The sequence below is a fragment of the Cupressus sempervirens genome, chromosome 1 (assembly GCF_028749045.1).
Source record: "Cupressus sempervirens isolate cs-2001-9-10 chromosome 1, ASM2874904v1, whole genome shotgun sequence".
NCBI classification, from domain to species: Eukaryota; Viridiplantae; Streptophyta; class Pinopsida; order Cupressales; family Cupressaceae; genus Cupressus; species Cupressus sempervirens.
Genome location: NC_143118.1, coordinates 662,090,240 through 662,111,060, shown reverse-complemented (window position 1 = coordinate 662,111,060; position 20,821 = coordinate 662,090,240). Strand labels below are relative to the sequence as shown.

At 32.5% G+C, this 20,821-nt stretch overlaps 1 pseudogene; it reads right to left on the bottom strand.

Moving 5' to 3' along the window:
• Positions 1-15,951, bottom strand: part of LOC149579631 (glutamate decarboxylase-like) — a 116,435-nt pseudogene extending 100,484 nt beyond the window's left edge.
• Between the last annotated feature and the right edge of the window lie 4,870 nt (positions 15,952-20,821).

Here is a 20,821-nt window from a genome sequence, read left to right as displayed (position 1 = left end):
GATAATTGTAGTAGTAACCTTCAAATCTTGTTGCATGCATGGTTCTAGTTTTGCATTCATGTTCTTGATGACCTTGCTTAATGCACTTATGATAGTGAGTCATGTTTTAAGGTTTTTCATGCTGATTTGCATTCTTTCTCTTCTACACATTAGCAGTATGTCCTTTCTTTCCACAATAATGACAAGTGGGTTTCGAGTTCTTACCTTTGTCACTCATTTCTTCATATATCTTGATGATTCTCCTTCTTCATTTCTTATGTAGCCAAGTCCTAATGTCTCATTGTTGGATTTAAATTTTTTTAGTAGTTTCTCAAAGTATTTGATTACTTCATTTGGCTTGTTGAAGCTTTCAACAATCTCTTTTTCTCTTCCCAGGTTACTTTGTAGTTGTTCATTCTTCAAGTTTAATGTCATGATCTCAATGTCTTTGACATTCAACTCATGATGAGTATTCATCATCTAACTTAGTGTATCTAATTGTATGTTGGAGATTTTTGTGAGGTAAATTGACTTCTCTTCTAGTCTAATTTCTAGGTTTCTCTTATCTTCTTCAATCATAACCATGTCTTCTATGGCTCTCTTCTTTTGTTCAGTTACTTCACATAGCATCATGTCTCGTGATTCATTTTCTATCTTGAGATTTTTTACCTCCTGAGCTTGTGCTCTATTCTTTTCCATTAGATCTACAATTGTTGCATCAAATTCATTTGAGTCTCCATTTGTAAATCACCTGGTGGAGTTGATCTCTTTGTACTATGTATCATTCTCTATAATGGTTATCTCTTTCCTTTTCTTTAAGGGTTTTCTTAACTCCTCTTTGGCCTCATCCAATGAATCTAGAATGAGCTAGATCTCATTTCCTTGATTTTTAATAATATTTCCCAATTTGTAGACCTCCATTTCAAGATCTTTTCTATAAGTTGTAAGGCTTCTCCTACTGAGAACTTAGCTCTGATACCAATTGTAAAATTATAAATGAGAAACATATACTTCTAAGAGGGGAGTGAATTAGAAGTTCAAACTTTAGCAATTAAAACTTTTTCACCATTCATCAAATGCATGTATAAAATAAAAGTAACATGTAAAGTAAATGCATCACAACATATAAGCACATACACACTTGAAACCAGATATGATTACCCAGAAACCCTACAAATGAGAAGGTAAAACTAGGGTGGGGATGAAAACCATAATTCTTCGCTACTACAACAATAAAGTGTCACCAATTATGGTTACAAATTGTTGACCATGAAACATGATCTACCCTGTGAAAGGCCTGCATTATTAAAGGCTTACAAGGACTCTTAGGTCCCACATTGTTAGAGGATTTTAACACCCTATTAGAAGTGTGCCTAGTTAAAGGAATTTTACAACATTCACTTGGAATGTCATTATATTAAAGGATTTTACAATGACTGTTAAGTCAACCTTAGTCCAAAGGATTTCACCTTATTTGATATAGTTGTTAGAAAGTAATAGTAGAATATTTGAACTAATTCAACTTACAAATTTATCTTGTTGATTCTAGATCTCAATTCTATCCTTCTTGATGTTCTCTAATATGACATGTCAATGCTATATCTTTGATCTTCTATTTTGCAAACTGATTTTGGCATTCTTTCACTCTACTAAGTCACCTTGAATGCATTTTGATCAATTCGACCATTCACCCCTTCTATTCCTTATAAAGACTTTAGTGGGTTATGGTTAGATATGAATATACATCTAAGATTCATCCATTTTGCCACTTAACTCTTCCTATTTTCTAATTGGCTATATGTGATTACATAGGAAATACAAATAGATTCATCCTTATCTTTAAAGCTTCGAGATCTATCCTAAATTCAACATTAAAATGTTTTACATAGTTGTTTGTGACATCACAAACAACTAGATCCAATCTGTGTTACTCAACACTTGTTGTAATTCTATTTCTAGCTTGGCACCTGAACTGCTCAGCACCAACTATCTTGCTCGACACTTGAAACACTCAGCATGGTCTTTTCTGCTCATTACTTGAGTGACTCAGCACATGGATGACTTGACACTCATTGTAGCTTGATATAGTCTTGTATTTACATATTATACTTGACATGTATTACTAGTTCAACATGAACTAAGTAATTGTCTTAAGTGTGTTGAAACTCAATTGTTACTAACATAAATGAACTATAAAGAAAATTTTTAAAAATGAAATTACATTTCAGAGACATTGACATTGTGAGCAATGTAATTATGCCAGTTCTACTAAATAATAATCAAACAAGAAAACACATAGAAATTTAATAATAAAAAATCATTAGATAAAATGAAAAGCCCTAAAATTGTCCTTATAATAAATCAACCAAGATATAATCCTATTTCAATAAATTTTATCAAATTCCTCCCATTAAATAATCCATCTCATAATTGCCTTAGGTTAGTACAATCCATTTCACCTTTGGAACTATTAATTTTCTAGAAATTAAAAAAATAGTACCAATAATCGATTTTAAATACTAAGAAGTAGAGAGGAAACTAATAAGAAACTCATACAATTACAAAATAATTTCTATGTTTTGACTTAAATGCGGTCCTTGAAAAAAAAAGCATCTCGACTTCTGGCATGGCCCATAATGCTTCTAGAAATAATGGATCAAGTTGTCTTCCTTACTGATCCTAGAGTCCACAATAATTTGTGGCAATCATGTTTGATTCAAAAAAGAAAATATGAAAATTAGTGTTGTGCCCACCATCTTGTTTCTCTCAGGAGCCATGGGCTACTATCTGGTAGTCACACCATTTCCAACACCTAATTCGGTTATGTCTTGACTAATCATGTTTCTAAAAAAATTTAGATTTGTTTTCTACAATGTATGACTGCTAGGTAATTTGAATAATTTGACCAATGTTTCTAAAGGAGTGAAGCCTATTGGCTTAAATATTAAGAAATAAAGGGGGAAATGAAACAAAGAAAGGGAGAAAAGAAACAAAGTCTATTAATACAAATCTAATATGGAAAAATTAAGAGGTTAACTAAATAAATAATGTAAATACAAATCTAATATGGAAAATGCTGAAGTTCAACTCATCTCCCTTAAATTTTATATTATCTAGTTTCATAAATCCTTATTTGGCTAAAATTTTAAGATTTTTTTACTAGCAATGGAACAAATATTCAAAAAGGGAAGAATGAATTTACCTACACATTAGCACTAGTAACAATGTTGGGCTTGTCAAATAGCTTTCCTTGAGCCTTGCACTTGTTATGCCACTTATTCTTAAAAGCCAAACCAACCGACATATTGGCCTCTAAAGATCCAATTGTACTAACACCAACTACTTCCTTTCCATCTTCCAATAAAGCATTAAAAAAAAATTCTATTATATTCACACACTGATTCTGCATTCCAAAAATATTTTTTAGATAGAGTCTTCAATTAACTTTTTCAAAAATTTTGTAATACATAAGAGAAATTAACTTCAAAGACAATATAGTCTAGGCACAAGTTGCCTAGATAATTATTTTTTGAGATCTGAGCCACACTTTTTATAGATGCCTATCTTTCATATTTTCTAATGCCTATGTGAAAATCTATAGAATAGTTAGCATTTAATTTGTAATTATATATTACAAATTCATAGGAGAAAATTGTTGTCACTTACAGGCTTACAACACATTATTAATTTGTAGGGCTAGAAATAGGATTAAAAAACTCTATTTAGAATTTTGTTAGAGCCCACCTCTTAGATCTATAGTGTAACCATTCCTTAGATCTAGAGAGCCCATTCCATAGATCTAAAGAAGGTAAAAATAAAAATTTAGAAATGGGATTCCTTAAAAAGGCTTACCTACAATTTCATCATAACTGGATACTCATCCAAATTGACATAATTCTTATTAATTCCTTGCATGATAAGCTTATCACATTTAAGCTCCATCCATGTAGTCATAAAAGAGACTAAATTTAGCCTCTAGGTTTCCACCCAACATTAGCTCATAGTTGATAATCTTGTAAGCAACATCCTTATGTACTCCTACACAAGTTGCTCTAAAAGCCCTAAAAAACAGAGAAGTAATAGAGGTAAACTTATAGATCAATATTACATAAGGGCCACAATTTATGTGGATTAAGAAAATATGTTTTTTATAAAGCATAGAAGCACAAATTTGCATTTGTATAAACCTTTCATTACACATAAACATACACTTTAACTGTCAAATCTAAAAAACATTTCTTAGAAACAACACAATCAACATCTATTCACTAATGAAGTGGTGAACAAGACATAAAATGCTATCCCAAGAAAAGAAAATAGTGCTCCATAGTTTTTAGAAACATCTGAAGCCTCTTCACCAAATTAAAGGCTTAAGAAACCTCAAGCTCTGTCTAGCCAATAACCTTGTCTACCCACAATCGAATCTCCACAAAGGGCTCCACCATGATCCTCATGATAATAGTCACAATATACCATTTTCCAATTAGATAATCACATGCTAGGCCTTCAAATGCACATCGTCTACATAAAATTTAGGCAAAACAACCCTGGACACCAAATCAAAATCCTAGATCTTGACCTCGACTAAGGAAATAAAAATCACCATTTGAATCCAAGATCCCTTAGAGACTAGCACATACACAAACTAAATCAAAGGAATGAACACCAAAAGAACCAACTTGTGTAGCAAGCCCCTACCCTCCATAGCCACAAGCACAAAGTAAGGGAAATAGCCTTTCAATCTAACAATGGTGTCATCTAAATCTACAACCATAGTTTGCCTCTCCTACTCTTCCAAGCTACACTTGCTTATTGTGGAAAATAAATCACAACTTCAAAAATTTCTCTCAACAAGAACCAATTCCAAGTGGCAGACTTTCTCGGGACAAGAGGGTACCAAGTGATAGTAGGATGGAGTCAAGTAAGCTCAGCACATGAAGGAGCCAAGGAACTTGACACAAAGGGCAACTCGGTGTAGTGTGTGCTGAGTGAGCTTGGTCACTATTGCAAGGTGAAGCTCCACAATAGAGGATGCCCAGTGAGCTCGATAAAAAAATGAAACTGAGTGAACTCAATGAAGGTAGAGAGGGAGACTTGGTGGACTCGGTAAAGACAACACATCTTGTACAAACCAAGTGACCTTTTCATAGACCTCCTATCTAAAAATTTTCCACCAATATCAAACTTTCAACTATGAACTTCTCAAAAGCAAAATATCATGCCATGATGAATGGAAGAAGGGAACAACATAGTTGAGTATGCTTTCTTTCTTTCTTTCTTTCTATTCAAATAAGATAAAACTATTACAAAATCTGGGAGCATTCGGCTTCAACCAAAAAAAACTAAAATCTTAAAACTGATCAAGGTTAAAATTTGAAACTTAACTTCAAACTTACAAGTCTAATGGCTGCATACAATAATGCCTAGAACAATCATTGACTCATAAGACAAATCAAAATAATGAACTTACAGAATGACAAAATGGTTCAACACATGTTGAAGCTTCCTTCTACCTTCTGAACTATGACTTGATCTATTGATCGTCTTCCTTCTCTTCTCTATGCTCTTGCACTTCTTTGCTATGCTCTACTCTATAACTCTTCAACTCATCAAATAAATTGTATTCATTCCTTTTGTTTCCTTGCCAAAAATGTTGTCCCTCTCATTTCAAATTTGAACTCACCTACTACATTCAATGTTCAAGTATAGGTTGTCAGGGTGGTCGGTGGAAGTTTGGCTCAAAAGGAAACTACTCACATGTGAGATATTTCAACACTCCCCCTTAGTCTTGAGCCAAACAAAATCAATGATCACTCCTGATCTCGATCAACTATATCAAGACACTCTCTTAGGTGTACAAAAGTTCCAATGCCTAAAGGCTTTGTAAATATGTCTAGTAGCTATTACTTAGACATGCAAAATTTCATTTTGGTATCCCTATTCTCCACCAACTCTCTGATGAAGTGATATTTGATCTCTATATCCTTTCTTCTCCCATGGAAGATTGGATTCTTAGATAGTGCAATTGAAGAGATGTTGTCACAGTAAATTGTGGTTCCACCCTCTTTCCTTTCATTTAAATCTTTCAAAATCCTCCTTAACCAAATAACTTGACATGTTGCTAAATTTGCTACTATGTATGCATTCTTTTCTATAGATTGAGCAACAATAGGTTGCTTCTTGGATGCCCATGAAATTGCACCTAATCCAATATGGAACATGTATCCAAAAGTACTCTTCCTATCATCTAAACTTCAAACCCAATCACTACCCATGTACCCAACCAACTTGAAATCATCTTCTACACTATATGAAATCTCAAATCCCTTGGTGTCATTCAAATACCTTAGAATTATCTTTCTTTCTTTCCAATTGGAGTTTTTTGGTGTTTCCATAAATGTGGAAATTAAACTTACTTCATGCATCATGTCTAGCTAAGTTGCATTCAAATACATCAAACTTTCAACCATACTCTTGTATACTATTGGATTCATACTTTTGATGCAATCTCCCTTACTCAACTTTAGACCTACTATTGTTGGTGGTGGGGCTGCCTTACTATTCTTCATTTTGAATCTCTCCAAGATCTACCTTGCATATTTTTCTTGAGAGATGAAGATGACATCATGCATTTGTTTTATTTTTATGCCTAGAAAGTACTTCAAGAAACCTAGGTCTATCATTTCAAATTCATTTTTCATAGCCTATTTGAACTTACCAATTAGGAAATTATCATTTCTAGTGAAGATTAAATCATCTACATGCAAGACAACAATCAACACATTACCATTTGTTGCCTTGATGTAAAGTGTGGGCTCATCGTCACTTTTGCTAAAACCATTGTTCATCAAATATGAGTCAATCCTACTATACCATGCCCCTGGAGCTTTCTTGAGCCCATATAGAGATCTCTTCAATATATACACTTTTTGTTCTTCACTCATAACTTCATAACTAGGTGGATGCTCCACATAAACTTCTTCCTTGAATACACCATTCAACAAGGAAAACTTTATATCCATTTGATATACCTTCCATTTGTGCTAGGTTGCAATTGCTATGATAGCACACATAGTTTCCATTCTTGTGACTGTGGAATATGTCTCATCATAATCTCTACCATATTGCTGCCTATACCTCTTGACCACTAAATGTGCCTTATGCCTATCTATTTTTTCTTCATCATTGCACTTGGTCTTGTAAACCCATTTCACTCCAATTACTTGCTTCTTGGGAGGAAAAGTAGTTAACTCACATGTCTCATTTCTTTCAATAACATCTAGCTCCTCATCCATGGCATTAAACAATTTCTCTACATTCACTGCTTCCTCAAAATAAATTAGAACACTATGAGAAAATAATACAAAATTTATACTCTCATCATAATCTTCATCATACCTTTCTTCTTGGTATATCTCCCGTAGACTTTTAGTCTTTCTTGGCAATAGGGAGGCAAGAGTGGGATCTAAATGTTTAGTATTGCTACTGCTACTATTTTGCATACTAGCTCAAGGTTATCTTGATGTGCTTGGAGCTATTTCTCGGTATGTAAGAGTTGATTTCCTTTTTTCCTTTCTCTACAAGCCATGATTATTCCTCCATCTTCTTGCTGATCACCAATGTCATCTTCTTCCTCTTCAATGATAGGAACTTTACTTGAAGTTCTTGAGTATTCATCTACTAAGCCATCCCATGACTCATTTTAAGAAAATCCACATCTCTTGAAATGATGATCTCATTGTCAATTGGATTATATAGATTATAGGATTTTGATTCTGAGCTATACCCTATGAAGATGCACTCCACACCTTTTTCATCTAGCTTTTTCCTTTGTTGTTTAGGCACATTGCATATGCTACACATGCAAACACTCTCAAGTGTTCAACTATCTATCTTTTCCTTGACCAACAAACTAATTTAGTAGGACACCTATTGATCAAATATACTGTTGTTGCTACAACTTCTCCCCAGTATTTAGTTGGGGGTCCTTTTGTTTTTATCATGCCATTTTCCATTGCAACAATGGTCATGTTCTTTCTCTTAGCCACTCCATTTTGTTGCAGAGTATAACTAGCTGTAAGCTCTTTCTTGATGTCGTTATGCCTCCAAAAATTTACAAATATATTAGAGGTATACTCCCCTCCTCTATTTGATATAAGGATCTTTTTATAGTTTCTACATTCTTTTTCAGCTAGGGCTTTAAATTCAACAAATTTGTCAAATGCCTTAGATTTATTCTTCAAAAAATACACCCATGTCCTAGAACTAAAATCATCTATGAATATCATAAGATAAGTACTCCTGACAATAGAAGTAGTTTGCATAGGGCCTAGTAAATCAGAATGCACCAACTCTAATGATGCTCTATCCCTTCTAAAATTTCTAAAATTAAAGGGAAGCCTATGTTTCTTACCCAAAATTCAAGCCTCAGACTTGTCATATGAATCTACTATGCTTGGAAAATAATCTACCATTCTTTTTTAGACAACAAATTTAAACCAGCGAAACCAATATGTCCATACTCAAGATGCCAAAGCTTGGAGGGGTCTTCAATCATGCTCTTGGTAGTTGATTTCTATTGTACTATTGTACATGCATGCTTGGGAGGTGTAGCACTAACTTGATAAGAGAAACATGTCTCTATCCTCAATTAAAATATCCAATACTTTTTCATTTGGATTTCTACAAGTAATCTATTACTCCCATCCTTCTCATGAATGACACATTTGTCATTTGCCATCAACACCTTATATTTATTTTTAATGAATTGTCCAACACTCATTAATTTTTGCTTCATATTGGGGACAAAGCATACATTGTGTATTTCCTTCTTATCACCTTGCTTGGTGCGGACCATAATAAATCCTTTACCCACTATGGGAATGGTTTCATTATTTCCCATCTTAATTTTAGACTTAAAAGTCTTATCAATGAAAGAAAATAAACTTTCATTACCACTGGTTGGTACAACTGATGTATAGGTACCAATACATTAGAGCTGCCTTCTTCACTAACCTTGCACATGATAAAAGCAGTGGGCTTGTTTTAATTTCCCATGTTCACATCAACCACATTAACATTATGCTTTGACTAATCACCCTGCTTCTTTCATCATTCACTTGCATAATGCCCATACCTATGGCAGTACTAGCTTTCAACATTGCTCTTATTGGAGTTATAATTCTTCTTTCCTCTTCTAGAGTTATTTTTGGAGGTTCTCGCTCCCTTTTAGTTGTTTTCTCATCTTGATCTTTCTGCACCAACAATCCTTTGACCATTCTTTCCTCAACCTTTACTTCTTGAGCCTCTACCAAAGCCATTTCTTCCTCTCCCCCTATCTCTTGAATTCTCTTCAGCCTTAAAAGATTACTCTTGGGAAGTTGTTTCTAATTTGTTTATCCAGTGCTCATGGGTTTGAAGAGTTCCCATCAACTCATCCATGGTCAATGTGGTGAGGTCCTTCACTTCCTCTATGGTTATCATATTTTTGAGATAAACTCCTCAATATCTTTTCCACAAGCCTCTTCTCATTATAGTCTTCTCCATTTCATTTGAGCTTGTTTATCAAAGTGGAGATTCATGAGTTGAACTCTATAATAGGTTCATTGTCCCTCATCTAACTATTCTCTAACTCTCTTTTGATCATCTATAGCTTCACTACTCTAACTTTATCAATCCCCTTTAAGTTCATCTCAAGGATATCCCATGATTCCTTTGCATAATTTTTCACTGCAATCTTGGGAAAGACTGTATTTGTCATTGCTACCTCAATTAGACTTAATGCCTTAGCATCATTTCTCCTTGACTCTTTCAATTGCGTCTTCTGATTGTTGTTGAGGGTAGTATACTAAGCTAGGTCATTCACATCATTGAACTTATTAACCACAAACTCCCACAAGTCATTATCTATCATTATGGTTTTCATCTAATTTTCCTATGTATCATAATTTTGTCCATTAAAGGATGGTGGCTAATACCATATCTTTCTTGCATCTTCTTCCATGTCATATATCCAAAAAAAAAAAACCCTAACTTACTATGGATATGGGGCCACAAAGCTGTAATACCATGTGAAAAATAAATCACAACTTCCAAAAATTTTCTTGGCAAGAACCAATGCCAAGCGGTAGACTGGCTTGACACAAGAGGGTGTTGAGTGATAGGAGGGTGGTGCCAAGAAAGCTTAGAACATGAAGGAGATAAGGAACTTGGCACAAAGGGAAACTCAACACAGTGTATGTTGAGTGAGCTTGGTAGTGAAGATGACAAGTGAGCTCAATCACTATTGCAAGGTGAAGTTTGGCAATAGAGGATGCTAAGTGAGCTTGGTAAACAAAAAGAAATTGAGTGAACTCAATAAGGGAACATAGGGAGACTTGGTGGACTTGGTAAAGAAGGGAACAACACAATTTAGTATGCTTTCTTGCTTTCTATTCAAATAAGATAAAACTATTACAAAATCTGGGAGCATTTGGATTCAACTAGAAAACCCTAAAATCTTCAAACTAATAAAGGTTAAAACTTCAAACTTACAACTCTAATGGTTGCATTTAAAAATGTTAGAGATGTTCAATTTTGTTTGATAATTAATATTTGTCTATTACTATGTCTTTTTCACAAGGAAAATTTTAAAACATTTGAAGCAATCTCACATTTAGGCAGGAAAATATATATATTTAGCTTAGCTTAACTTACAAGCATCTTGTCTCCAACCCAAGAATATGATCTAAAATTGTGATATTTTTAGGTTTTCCATTTAGTAGATAGATTGGTGTAGTTGTAAATGAGTTTTTATAAAATATTTTTTGAAAAGTATTTTTGTATATTTATTTAGTATAAATATTTATCATTCAATTCAACAAGTAAGAGACACAATTCATCAAAGTTCTTATCAATTGAGCACAAAGGGAAGATTAGAAGATATGAAGATAGAAGTAGAGAAGAAAATAGAATGTGATAAGAAGATGGAAGAAGAGAAGAAAATAGAATGTGATTAGAAGATAGAAGTAGATATGAAGACAATGGAATGAAGATGGAAGAAAATGGGGAAAAGGGAGAGGAAGAAGATGAAGAAGATGAACATGAAGTATACATACTTTGAACTATGCGATATCCTAGGGAATGATATTCCTCTTAGCAATAGCTAATATTATTGAAAATAAACTTAAAATATGACTAAGTAATACAAATCTATCACATTAATTTTATGATAGATATCTATAAGATTATTTTATTTATAAATATTTCTTCAAATAATCTTTGATATATTATGATTTTTGAATGATTATATTATAAATTAATTATATACACTTACTAGTATATTAAAATTTAATGGAATATGTCAAATTATTTATTTATTTATTTATTTGTATGATAGTAAGAAAATTGTTTTGATATATTTTGTGAATATAATCATCTTTACTTATCATAATAATTATCATCAGACAATATATATATATATATAGATACACAAAAAATTTTACAATGACCAAACTAGAAATTTATATTAAATGATAGGAAATTTTTCTAAAACTTTTAGTTCTTGGTTGTGATTGGTTGAAATAATTGACAAAATTGTTGATCCTTATTTCATATATGATTAAAACTAAATTAGTTAGATATTTTTATTATTATTATTATTATTATATATATATATATATATATATATATGACACAAGCATGGAATATTTAAAATGATGAAAAGATTATAATTATCATCAATTTTATAATAAATTTAGAATAAAATTATTTGTATAGTGTTATGTAAAAATCTCACTACAAGATTAAAAGACATATATTTCCACCTTTTCCATGTACCATGCACACCATGATGGAGACTTGAACAATTAATATAGGATTAAAAATATTGTACAAGATTTTAAGATATTAATTAATGAGCTAGTCATCAATAATTTTGTATAATTTATCAAATACAAAAATGATTTTTCTCCCTTACATTTTTTTGTGTTGGCCAATAAGAACATAGATAAATGAAAATTTTCACAATCAGCAAAATAGAAAATTAAATTAAACTATAGGATTTTTTTCTAAAACTTTTAATTATTGGTTATGATTGGTTGATATGATTAACAAAATTGTTCTTAATGATTCCCATAGTTTCTTGCCTTTGGCAAGAACTAATAATAACATGGATTTTGAAATGAAATTGTAAATATTTTCAAAACAATATTTTGGTAAACTACAAATAAATTTTCTAAAATAAAGAGTAAGATTTGTTACAAAATAGTCCATTAGTGTTATTGATTTTTCTACAAACTATGTTGCACATTAGATCTCATGCACCAATTGTGATTCCTTTGTCATATGTTGAGTTCTTAATAGAAATTTATTGGTAGGCAATTAAATAGTTGATACTAGTTTGTAGACTAAATCATCTTCCCAATAGATTGATGAATTTAGAGTTCATGGGACCCCAAGGTTGTGTTTGAGATCTTGATTTTCCAAAGGTTTTGTCCTAAAAAACTCTTAGTTGTTACTTGTAGAGAAGAAAAATGAAACATTCAATATTCATAATGATAGCTTCTAATTCTCATTAGATCTTTTAATAAAAGATTCTCCATCCCAAAAAGTTGTGAAATCCTCAATAAAGTTTTCATTTTAGGCAATTTGACCTAGGTAGTAACATTGTGATTAATAATTAGGAATCCCATCTTTAAGTTGTCACATATTAAAATTATTTGTAACTTAAATTAGTCGCCACTTTAGTCCATAACGAATAATTAATAAAATTTATTAAAAACTTCACCATTTCAACTATTACTTGATTATTCATTCATTCCCTTACTATTAAATTAATTTTCTAGTTTTAGGGAATTAAGTGTGCAAACTTATAAAAAAAAAAATTCCATCCTCGTAGTTATTGTTCATTTTAAATCCTTATTAGTTCCTTTGCTCCATATTGGAGACATTACAGGTATTCCCACCCTAAGATTACTTACCCTAAGCAAGCACCAAAATCAACTTTGATTGGGATCACTAGACCATTTCCTTCTTCATCCCAAAGAAGTCTTAGTGCATCTTCTTCAAAAATATATTTCTCTAAACTAATGTAAACACGATAAGGCTCAGCAATGCCTATCAAACACACTCCCATAATTCCACTGTAGAAGTGCCTCAAACCAAACCACATAATCTAGAAACTTGTAAGTAACTCTTGTGGGTGAAAATTTGTGTCAAAAAAGTTGTAAGATAACTAATTCTAAGTTGGAACAATGTTTGTATGTGACCAAACACACAAGTATCCATATACATAAATGGATCAAGAACAATAATGTCATCAAGCATATTGATTACACTAAAAGGTAAGGCCACGCAACTAGTTCTCACTTTTCATTATGAATGAATTAGATGAAAAGTGGGAAAAATGATTTTGGGGTTCTTCAAGAAAAGTTGTGGCTTCCATCAAAGCCTTCACATGGCTTCTCTTGAAGCCACATGGACATAGTTTCTAGGGAAGCCATAGGCTTCACTCAAAGTTTGAGCAGCCCACAGGCCCACTAAGGCTTTGCTTGAAGCCATTTTAAACCCTAACTATTGCACAAAAATGGATTTTTAGAAGTTTTTTTAGCATTTCACCTTTTATTACCACAACGGTGATTTTGCTGCAAGGCTTGGAGTAAACTTTGTGATGTCTTCAATTGCATCATCATTATGGGTTACCATTTTCAACCTCCTTCAAGCATTCAACATTTTAGGTATGTTCATTTTTGTATTTTTAATGATTATTTAGTTATTTTTAATGAATATTTAGTTTTTGATAAGGAAAAAAAGTTTTAAAGGGAGCCTAAAACCCTTTACATATCATAAAATTTTGAATGGAGCCCATACCAAACTAAGCTATAGACCAAAGATGAAATAGGTCACCAAGCTAGACACAGTGACCAGGGTGGCATCACTAATAAAATAGAACTCATCAACCACACAAATAGGTTTTGAATGGGCACCTAGAACCCTTTATGAATCATACAATTTTCAATGAAGCCCATACCAAACTAAACTATAGACCAAAGGAGAAACAAGTCACCAAGCTAGACAAACTGACTACTGTAGCATCACTAATAAAACAAAACTCATTAGCCACACACATACTTGAATGGGTACCAAAAACCCCATGATAAAAAAAAGAGGAATAGACAATAAATTCCTTACCGTGTCAGATACAAAGAAACTACAAGTCAAAAAAGCTAAGAAAACCACTAAAAGGAACAACCACTCAAGCTTTCCCTTTTAGTTTTGATTTTGAGAACGTAAAGCCATATCAAAAGTAGTGGAGGGCTTGACCTTTTTTCTTTTAACTTTGGTCCATCCATCCTCCACCAAACCAACTAATTTCTGCCAAGCAAAGCTAGGAACACCACAACCATCCCCAAGAAACCCCATAGCTAGGGAACAAACCGTAGCAAAAGAACAATCAATAACATCCAGAGATGGGGTTGCAATATCTAGAGACAAAGCTATATGTGGGAAAATAGTCAAAATGCCAGGCACAGAATCTAGACTAGCCAAAAAGGTAGACACATGAGCTGAGCTAGGTGCAAGAGCCAAAGTTGCCACCATAAAACTAGACATAGGAGTTGAGTTGTACAGAATTATTGCCATAAGGCCAAATGTAGGAGCTAGGCTAAACAAAAAAGTTGGAGCTACTACCATAAAGCCAAATATAGGAGAAAAAATTAAACAAGGGTGAATAGAAGATGTCTCCACCGAAGGCACAAACATGCATACCCAATCAACATTTGAGTTTTCCTCCAACATATCCTAAAAATAATCATCACTCCCAATAAAGGAATCTTTCCAAACCATGTAGTGATCTTATGGAACCACCTTCCACCAAGAAGGAGACTTCTTCAGTGTAGATTTTTTAGAAGAGCAATAGGAAATAAGGTGACCAGTCTTGTGGCATATCTTGCATCTAAAACGGATGCCCTCATAATCAAGAAGTTGGTTCCAAGAGCCATGTTGATATTTCAACATAACCATTTTAGGAAGTCCCTTAGAGATGTCAATCTCAACCAGGATATAGGCATACATCATCATAAATGCATTGGAAGATGCAATATCTACCAATAAGAAATTACTGAGGGCTTCCCCCACTACCTCCAAGATAGAATCCAACCAAAGGTGAAGGGGGAGATTCAGTAACCTGACCCACAGAGGGATCTTGTTAAAAGATTCTATCGATGGGTTAAACTCCTTATTCCAAGGTTTAGCCATCAAGGGAAACTTCTCCCCCCATGAGAAACCATAATGCAAAATGTCATATTTATTATCAATAGATTCAAATAACATAATGAAAAAACCCCTAAAAATAGGGTAAATATGAGTTTTATTTGAAATGAATGGCTTCCAAACATGGGATATCCAGGTATGTAATTCTAGCAAAGAGGGCCAGAAACCCTTAAAATGAAATGTTGTAGCATTGAGGGAGAAATGATCCATATAAATAGAGACCTCATCGACAATACCTGGCTCTAAATCAATTATTATCGATTTTCTAACAACAACTAGCAAAACATCATGAACCCCCAAACACACAAGCTACCCTCTAATGCCCACCTCATAAGAAACAACATAAGCATAAGATATTATAGATCTAGTAGCCCCCTGAGGTAGAGTCACCATAGAAAGACCATCAACTAACCATAACCCAACCCCAACGGAGGTAGGGAAGGAAAAATGGCCCCCAACTAGGTTAGAGTCATGGAAGTTAGAGACACCAAAATCTTGAGCTACCGTCATAAAGCTATACATAGGAATTGAGCTAGGCATAGAAGCCAAAACTATCATAAAGCTAGACACGGGAGCTGAGTTAGATGTAGGAGCTGAAGCCACCACCAAAAAGCCAGACACAGGAGCCAAGCCAGACACAAAGCTGGGTGCAAAAGCTGGAACTACCATAAATCTAGATGTAGGAGCTGAGTTGGATGTAGGAGTCGAAGCCAGAATTGCCATAAAACAAGACACCTTAAAATTTTATTAACCCATAATAATTAATTAATATTTAGTTACTTATATGAATATATAGAATTTCTATGGGTATTTTGTTATTTTTCGTATCTAATAATTAATTTTATGTTTATATGTTGTATTTTAGTTTAAATGTTAGAAAATATTGTTAAAATTGTAGTTAATGGAAGATAATATGTTTAGTAGATATAAAATGCTAGGTAGACAAATAATAAAAATAACATTATGATTAGATATAGAAAACCAAAAATATGGTTAGATGTAGAGAACCAAAAATATATTTAGATGTAGAAAACCAAAAATATGATTAGATGTCGAAAGCCAACAACAAGATTTGATATAGAAAAAAATTGATTTAAAACTCTAGATGAATAAAAAAGTAAAAAATTACCTTCAATATCTAGAAAAATTCTCTCTTCGCATTTTCTCTCTCTCTCTCTCAACAATCTCTCTCTCTTTCTTCCCCATTATTTTCTCCATCTTCTCACTTTCTCTCTCTCTCCTCACACTCTCTCCCTCTTCTTATTTTCTCTCTCTTCTCACTTTCTCTCTCCTCACATTTTCTCTCTCCTTGAACTATCTCTCATTGCACTTCTCTTTCCTTACTTTCTCTCTCATCACACTTTCCCTCTCCCTGAACTCTCTCTCCCTCCTTGCACTTCTCTTTCCTTACTTTCTCTCTCATCACTTTCTCTCTCCTTACACTTTCTCTCTCTCCTCCCACTCTCTCCCTCTTCTTACTTTCTCTCTCCTAATACTTTCTCTATCCTTGAACTCTCTCTATCTCTCTCTCTTCTTCTATCTCCTTCTCTCTCTCTCTATTCACTCTCTCAACTCACTTTCTACTATTCACTCTCTCATCTCCCTCTCTTCTTACTTTATCTCTTATCACTTTCTCTCTCTTCTCACTTTCTCTCTCATCACATTGTCTCTCTCCTTGAAATTTCTCTCCTCTCACTTCACTCTCCTTACTTTCTCTCTCATCACACACACTCTCTCTCTTCTCACTTCCTATCTCCTTCAACTCTCTCTCCTCTCACTTTCTCTCTTTTCTCACTTTTTCTCTCCTTGAAGACTCTCTCTTCACTTTCTCTCTCTTCACACTTTCTATCTCCTTGAAATCTCTCTCTCTCTCTCTCTCTCTCTCTCTCTCTCTCTCTCTCTCTCTCCATTTTAGAATTGAGCACTCTACACAACAGTTTGGTGCTCAACAATCTAGCACTCAACACTCATCTCAACACTCAACACAATAGTCTGTTGTAGCTCCACCTGAGGGGACCTTAGGAGTTGGTTGAGGTATTTCTATTTCTACTAACAGATTTCATCTGCTTAATCAAAAGTAATGATATTTGAGTGAGGTTCATGTTCCCATGGATAGGATCATACATGAACATGTTATTTTAGTCCATTGACTCTACAACACTTCTATCCCATCTTGTTAGTGCATTGTACTCCTTAGTATTTCAAAGGATTGAGACTCGTTTGGCATGTTCACTTTCAAAGAAACTCCATACATGTGGTATGTTTTCATCACAATGATATCAACATAGTGCATGAAATAGTCAATATGATTTGAATTGTGCAACACACCCATTTGACCAAACATAAGTCTTGAAACAATGTTCTACATAATGAATATCATGTTCTTTATCATCACTTATGTAGAACTTATATTGTTCTTTGATGACTCTTTCTTTAACTATGCTTTGAATACCATCTAAATCTAATTGTTCATGATAATAAAACACTTGTATCATAATAGTAACTTGATCTGAAAAATAGTAGTATGATTGAACAGACTTTTGATTAACAAATGAATAGTTTTCTACAAAGTCAACAACTGATAGAATGGTTCCAAGTGGGAAGTTACCTCTAAGTGTTTTAAATTGTTGTGCTTATCACTTTACAAAAATGCATGATGAATAGATGGTTGTATCAAACTTTTAAATTTGTCCAAAAATGCTCCAACAATCATCTCCTCTTCAACATATTCTACTCTTTCGGATTCATTCCCAGATTTAGTTTCATTTGTTACATATTTTAAACCCTTGCAATTTATCATTTTTGTGACATCAAATCTTCATTATGTAATGAAAAAAGTGTCAAATTAGAACATGTGTCACATGTTTCTCTAATGCAATTGATTTGATCAACAAGATCATCTATTTTTCACATAAAATAGATGAGATGAACTCACTTCATCTACTAGGAGGGGCATTTTTATAATCAAAAGTGTCTTCTATAAATGATTGATAAACTTGATTATGGAGATAAAATTCAATATAATAATAATAGAAAAAAGTTTCAAACATTTTATTTCTCCTAACATAATATGGCTTCAATCTTTCAAATAATGTCTTTTGAATCTTTATATCAGGATTTAAACAACAAAATGAGACATACATTTCATGTTGTGTCATGTCTAACCAATGTTTTGTATGATGTTCATAAAGATTAGGTCTAACCCCATGTTTGAGAACATCTATAGTATTTGATGAAGGATGAGTACTATCATTCCAAAATTATTTTACCAAATTTTTTATTCTATCATCAATTATATCACAATGAGGAGCTTTACACATAATTGCCCAATTTTCTTCCAAACTGCTATCATCCAAAACCATTCTCCTCTTAATATATTTTGATTTGGTTTTTCTACTAAAACCAATATGTGATGAATTGAAGATATTTTTCTATTTTGGGGTATACTACTACCAATAATAGATTGCAACATAACTCTTCTTGTAGTGCTCTTATCTTTACTTTTATTTTTCTTCCCTATAGAGCTGAAATCTTTCTTAACATTTTCAATAATATCACTTTGCATGTTTAGAAAATTTTCTATTTTTTGATGCTTTGTCTACACCTAGCAATTTTAATGATTCCTACAATTTTTTCTATAAAAGAACATGAGAGAATACTTGAGTTTTTTCAAGTGTATCCAAAACATCAAATTTACTAGCTATATCTTTTACTATCTTATTCAAAGGTCCTTTTTTGGAAATACTTAATAATTTAATATCACCAAGTAATTTCAATTTATCAACATTCATTGCAATGAAATGATCTAAATTTCTATGAAAAATATTTTTCTTTACACTTGTGGCTAGTATTATGTGTTCATCCATACCAATTTAGAAAATTGATCTTGACCCTTCTCCAAGTTCCATTGATTCATGTCTTGAATTATCATGTCCCAGATTGTTATGTCTTGGATTGTCATGTCCTAGATTGTCATGACTCAAATCTTCTTCAATATGTATTTTCTCATCTTGTGATTGTTTGCCAAGACCTACATGCATATAATTAAATAAATTTAGAAAATTAAAGATAAAATTGCAAATATACATGTCCATATGAATTTACACATATACATACCTTTTTTTGTGATAATTTGCTAAAGTTTTCTCATGATTTCTCTATTCTGCATAAGTTGATCTATTTCTTGTAGATTTACTTTGTCTTCCTTGTTGTCCTCCCATCTCTGATTTTCAAAAAATTATAAAAATATTTCAAATTGTCAAGTTAGTCTTCAAAAAACTATCCAAATATAAAAAATTGTCTTCAATCTTCTTCCTTTTCCTTCAAAAATAACGAATTCCTTGTAAGATTGTTTTGTATTGATTAAAAAAATTAAGGCAAAGTTGTTTTTATATCAAACAAATTTATTTTAAATTTTTTAATTTTGGGCCAACAAGGAGCTTCGAGTGAAGTCCGTTGGCACCCAAAACAATATCATAGGGGCTTTGCTCGAAGCCCTTTGACACCAAAAATGATAGTTTACGGGCTTCAAACGAAGTCCCATGGCACCCAAAGTAGCTAAGAGGCTTTTCTTGAAGCCCCTAGCAATAAGATTTACTTTCAATAAAGGTGTTTTCCTTTATATAAGCTTTCCAATAAATATATTTTTAACATATATTGTCTTTATTGTGATATTTTATTATTAATTTTATTAAATATAGGTTTTTAATCATTTTAGAAATCTCCATTTGAAGCCTTGGGAAAAAATATATAAGTAAATAGTTTCTTTTTTTTTAATATGATCATCAAAGCTATGTGTATTAGCTTTCTAAAAAGTCAAGAAAAATTGCATTTTGATATATACAAATAAAATTATATTGATCAAACATAACCTATGTCTAAATTATTGTTAGTGTCACTTTGTCACTAAATAAAACCTATTTTTTTGATGAAATTGAACAAAACTAACAAAAATATCTAGTTATTGATGTTACTTTTCTAGCCTTGAGAGAATTTTGTAATTATCCTATTTAAACAAAAAGTTATGTTCATCAAAATGCCCATCACTTTTTGAAAATATCAATTTTCGATAGAACCACTTCTCAAAGGAGATTTAAAAAAAATGGGCTTAAAATGTAATTATTATTTAAAAAAAAAATATTGATAGAAACAAGATAGAAAATTCTAAAAATCACTATTTTACATCATCATCAATTTCTTTACGTTTTTTTAGTAATATGCATTCAAAAATTGAGTTTTAACTTAAAATATCTATTTTAGTGTCCAACTTAGCCAAAAAGTGGGAACCATTACAATGACCTTACCATATGTGTTGATGTTGATGTCTAGTTTAATGGTTTAATCCAATATGGTTGTAAATGTTGAGAAAACATGTGTCTCAACCTCACTATATTTTCTAGATGTTTCCAAACAATGTAGTTGTTAGTTATCTACATGTCAATGCCTTGGAAAAGGTAAAATTTGTTGGATCAAAAGATGCCCTATCCATGGTATAATATAGCAGGCCCATTTTTATAGGTTATATGCCACATGTCATGAAAATTTCTAGGGTAAAAAATAAGGGATAAGACTTTGGATGTAAGAGACTATTTTT